We start from the raw sequence: 6,000 nt of genomic DNA on the forward strand, positions 1-6,000 counted from the left end.
GTTGACTTTCTACAACTTTCTCCCATCTCCTGACTGCATCTCTGGAGCTCAGCCACAGTGATCTTTGGGTTCTTCTTTACCTCTCTCACCAAGGCTCTTCTCCCCCGATAGCTCAGTTTGGCCGGACGGCCAGCTCTAGGAAGGGTTCTGGTCGTCCCAAACGTCTTCCATTTGAGGATTATGGAGGCCACTGTGCTCTTAGGAACCTTAGGTGCAGCAGAAATCTTTTTGTAACCTTGGCCAGATCTGTGCCTTGCCACAATTCTGTCTCTGAGCTCTTCAGGCAGTTCCTTTGACCTCATGATTCTCATTTGCTCTGACATGCATTGTGATCTGGAAGGTCTTATATAGACAGGTGTGTGGCTTCCCTAATCAAGTCCAATCAGTATAATCAAACACAGCTGGACTCAAATGAAGGTGTAGAACCATCTCAAGGATGATCAGAAGAAATGGAAAGCACCTGAGTTAAATATATGAGTGTCACAGCAAAGGGTCTGAATACTTAGGACCATGTGATATTTCAGTTTTTCTTTTTTAATAAATCTGCAACAATGTCAACAATTCTGTGTTTTTCTGTCAGTATGGGGTGCTATGTGTACATTCATGAGGAAGAAGAATGAACCTAAATGATTTTAGCAAATGGCTGCAATATAACAAAGAGTGAAAAATTTAAGGGGGTCTGAATACTTTCCGTACCCACTGTATATATATATATACACACACACACTATATATATATATATATATATATATATATATATATAGTCCTCAAATTTATATATTATATATATATATATTTGATCAGAAGAACAGCCCTCGTTTGATATAGCTGGCTGAGAGGAGTGACAGCCCTTTCATGATGTGCCGGCATGATGGGGGACACAGGTGGCAGAACAACGGGGGACACAGGCTGCAGGACGACGGGGGACAAAGGCTACGAGATGACGGGGGACAAAGGCTACGAGATGGGGACACAGTCTGCATGGTGGCGGGGGACACAGGCTGCAGGACGACAGGGGACACAGGCTGCAGGACGACAGGGGACACAGGCTGCAGGATGACGGGGGACACAGTCTACAAGATGGGGACACAGTCTGCATGATGGCGGGGGACACAGGCGGAGTCAGGGGTGTACCAATGGAGGGGTGGGGCACAGTGGCGGCTGGTGCTCAAAAATTTTGGGGGGGGGGGCGCAAACAGAAAAATGTAATAGGCATTGCTTTGCGGCAAAAAACGCTGTAAAAAATTGCGTTACTTTGAGGTCGCAAAAGTGTGAAAGGGGCCTTCAGTAATTAAGGTATAGTGTGCCCCCTTTCAATGCAGAGAGACCAGCGTGCCCCCTTTCAATGCAGAGAGACCAGCGTGCCCCCTTTCAATGCAGAGTGACCAGCGTGCCCCCTTTCAATGCAGAGTGACCAGCGTGCCCCCTTTCAATGCACAGTGAGCTGCGTGCCCCCTTTCAATGCAGTGACCATTGTACATGCCCCCTTCAATGCAGAGATCAGCGTACATGCCCCCAATGGAGAGACCAGCATACATGCCCCCTTCAATGCTGTGACCAGCATACCATGCCCCCAATGCAGTGACCAGCAAACATGCCCCCAATGCAGAGATCAGCGTGCGTGCCCACTTCAATGCAATGAACATTGTTCCGTGCCCCCATCAATGCAGAGTTCAGTGTGCATGCCCCCCCCCGAGAGCAGTGCACTTACCTGGAGCACAGCGGCGACGGCTTCTCTTGTCTTCAGTCCAGGACTCCCGGCGGGCGGCTTCTTCTCACTCCGGCTGCATGTCTTCTCTGGTCCTCCCACTTCCGCCTCCTCCTCGGCCAATGGGACATGGGGGTTGCCGTGCGGCCAATCAGGAAGCCGGTATTAGACCAGATTCCTGATTGGCCAGGAGGAGGATCGGTGTGACAATAGCGAATTTTCATTCGCTATTGTCACACAATGGGCGGGCTCTGGGCGCACTGCTCTGTGCCCCGGGACCACCCTTTGCATCACCCTATTAGAGCCTCTGGCTCTAATCAGGTGATTTAAAAAAAAAAACCCATTAAGCTCCATGCGTCCGGCGCCCTGCATGCAGATTAGGGGGCCGGACGCATGGATGGGGGGCGCCCCTGCGCCCTGTATACACCAGCTGCCACTGGTGGGGCAGGGTGGGTGCTTGCCGAGATCTCCAACCCACGTCACCTCTGGTCGGAGATCTCGGCAAGTTGCCTGTACTGTGCATGTGCGCCAACAAATGCCCGTGCACAGAGAAGTCCTATGCAGTGCACAAAAGAGTTGGAGTTCTCGGCAGGACAATGTATGCTACTGCGGAAGTGTCTGCGGTTGGACTTTTGAGCAGGACAATCTATGCTACTGTGCAGGCCCCCGCGGCTCCTGAAGCAAAAATTAAACACAACAGTTTGGAGAGCGGGATTTGAGCATCTGCAGTCCCTATTTTATTTTATTGTCTAATAAAAACCCGTGCACAGTACTATCCCCCAGAGTACTATTACAAATGTAAGCATCCACAGTCCACGTTTTATTTTATTGGCAAATAAAAACCTGTACACAGTGCCATCCCCCACATTACTAGTATAAATGTGAGCGTACCTATGTGCTGATTGAATGGGCAGAGTCGCAGGCAGGAGTTAGCTGAGCTATGCCTGAAAGGGAATGCTGGGATTTATAGTTCCTCTCCATACAAGAAATACAAAGCTGGTTCCAGATGCAGTGCGACCTCTCAGAGATAGGCAGCGTTGTGTAATATCCGCTCACACTGAGGCCATTTTTATGTTTGAACTCTTTATTGGGTTTTTGTGCAAAAACAAAAGCAATGCGTGTAAATGTAAAGTAAAGCACAACAATAAATATCATTTCAGTCTGATTCCGGACAGACACACATTTTAGGAAGAACAATTCAATTCTCATTACTAAACACACTGATACGATGTTGAGCTGAGGGGGATCTGGTGTGCCGATAACCTGTGAAGAGTAAATGTAGCAGGTTTTCCAGGCCTGTGGCCTGATGTGGGTCGGCCATTGTTACCGGTTACCTCTCTAGCCCATGTGAGCTGCGACCCTGGGTGTGAGAACTGAGACATGGACAACTCCAGCATCTTGGTTTTGTGGTTTTTATTTTATTTAAGGGGATGGGAGAAGGGAATGAGTGGGATACTCCTTTAGGCTCAACTAAGTACAACTTGGGACTTTATCCAGAAAATGTCTGTTAACGCTGCCTTGACGCCAGCCGACACTAGCCAACGCTCACTGATGCTTTGTAACACACTGTAACTTGGAATAAGTGCTAGATCCCTGACTTTGAGTCTAGTAAATCCAGGACTGTAGAATAAAGAGCTTCTGACGCTGTCTTCACTGCAGAGTCACTGACTACTCCCTCCGGCCTTGCACTGACTACTCCCTCCGGCCTTGCACTGGCTTGAGGTAAACTGTTGTGAAATCCAGTATGGCTGCAACTCTCAACTGACACTCTGCACAATTCAGGGCCCAATTGCAGGTGCCCCCTTTAACCTTGAACTCTTTGGGGCTCACTGACTATGTACCCCCCTCTGTAACTTCAGGGTCCTCAACCTAGGTACCCCCTTTACAGCTAGCTGACACTGGATCCCAGAACCTCTTCCGAAGAGGTCCCCTCTGACTTCAGGCAGACCCCAGGGGCAATCCCCAGTACTCAGGACCTGTGTAGGCTTTCCTGGGACTGGACCCCTCTCTCTCTCCACTGGTTCTCGGCACACCGGATCCCCCTCAGCTCAATTCAGCATCCTCTGGATTCTCAGGCGACACCCAGAGACATCCTCTTCCTCTGACAGGAGGAAAGACAGCCGTACTCTCCTTCCTGAGACTCTGCTCCCGCCAAAGACACCGGGTCACGCACTTCCCCCAAACTTATACCCACTCCCAGTATCCTTTCCGGCACAATCTGCCTTCTGGGGTAGTTACAAGCTGGGATGTGTCCCCTAATTTGTCTTCCTCCACTGCCCTATGAGAAGCCTCTCATAGGAGCCAGTGGGGAGACTCCCCTTCAGCAGGCACATCTGGAAACCATGACACCCTGACTAAAAGAAATCATGGCCCTGCTGTTATGCAGACAAGGCCTACTATACATTTACCTAGCATCTACCTGTAGAGTGCTACATATATAAGCTGCGAAAGGGTTAAAATCGCACAGGTGTGATTGGGCCCCTAGAAAATTAAGCTTTTTTTGCTATTTATTGTTGTGCTTTACATTACATTTACACGCATTGCTTTTGTTTTTGCACAAAAACCCAATAAAGAGTTCAAACATAAAAATGGCCTCAGTGTGAGCTGATATTATTACACAACGCTGCCTATCTCTGAGAGGTCGCACTGCATCTGGAACCAGCTTTGTATTTCTTGTATGGAGAGGAACTATAAATCCCAGCACGTACTTTCAAGCTCACCTATGCTAAGTCCTGTGGCATTTTTTGTAAGGAGAGGAACTATAAATCCCAGCATTCCCTTTCAGGCTTAGCTCAGCTAACTCCTGCCTGCAACTCTGCCCATTCAAACAGCACATAGGTACGCTCACATTTGTACTAGTAATGTGGGGGATGGCCAGGGCCGGACTGGCGTAGCGGGATACCGGGAAATTTCCCGGTGGGCCGCTTTAAGATGGGGCCGCTACCGCCGCTTTAAGATGGGGCCGTCCGGCCGCTTTAAGATGGGGCCGTCCGGCCGCTTTAAGATGGGGCCGTCCGGCCGCTTTAAGATGGGGCCGTCCAGCCGCTTGATACGGCCCCCGCTGCGCTCCGACTCCAGCGATGGATAGCTTCTCCTACACCAGCCGCTGTGAGCGGCATGACGTTGCATCCGACGGGGGAGGCGGCTGCGGATCGTCTCCTTCATCTCTCTGCATGACGGTCCGCGCCGATCCCTCCCACACAGACGCCAGCAGCATCATCGCAGCAGCAGCAGGAGGACAGGTCACAGTGTGAGCAGAGCAGAACATGAGCTGCCTGCCATGCCGCATGTAAAAGCCAGGTAAGACTCAATGCCCGGGGAAGGGGGGGAATCAGCATATTAGAGCCCCTAATACAATGCTGATCCGCCACCCCCCCTGGCCCCCTCATGGACTAAACTGATACATGCCATGCGTAAAAAGAAATGGTATTTTATTCAAAAATATTAAAAAGTATACAAAGAGTGCATAATACAGATTATGGCACTAAAAGAGAGACAATAAACATGTATATAGTTTGTTAAAACATATTGTACATATTAGATAGTGGTAATGGAATATACATATCGCCTGACATGTCGGACATAAAGAGGGTGGCGTCCTTCTTCATAGGCTGTATCCCAGTTCATATATATATGTATATATATATATATGTATCCGTGAGAGATTGGTGTGCTTAGCTTTTCTCCAATGCCAACACAAAATATAGCTGATGATAGGGTACTGCTTATCATAAAAACGACAGGTGCCACTGGTGGAAGGATGCTGTAGGAAAGTGCATAGTGCAATTCTCAAGCCAACTGTTTAGTGCGAGTCACAGGGACCCAGGGCTGGTGTATCACCTGTGCCCAAATATCACTCAGTTCAGTTCACACATAGGGAGCAAAAGCAGTCAAGGTGTTCAATGCAGGAATGAGCTGATGTCCGAAACATGTCAGGCGATATGTATATTTCATTACCACTATCTAATATGTTTTAACAAACTATATACATGTTTATTGTATCTCTTTTAGTGACATAAGTTGTGTTAAGTACTCTTTGAATACTTTTTAATGTTTTTGAATAAAATACCATTTATTTTTATGCATGGCATTTGTCAGTTTAGTCCATGAGGGGCATTCAGGCCATTGGCCTTTTTCTTTTTTACGTATTTAATTATGGACATGACAAATTCCAGTTGACCCCCCCCCCCTTTATCTGTACTCTAGCCTTTTTGTCTGTATTAGGGAGAGGGGGCCGGGGGGGGGGGGGGGGGATCAGCATTGTATTAGGGGGGAGAGGGGGATCAGCATTG

The sequence above is a fragment of the Pelophylax lessonae genome, assembly GCF_965119305.1.
Source record: "Pelophylax lessonae genome assembly, chromosome: 3".
Classification (NCBI taxonomy): Eukaryota; Metazoa; Chordata; class Amphibia; order Anura; family Ranidae; genus Pelophylax; species Pelophylax lessonae.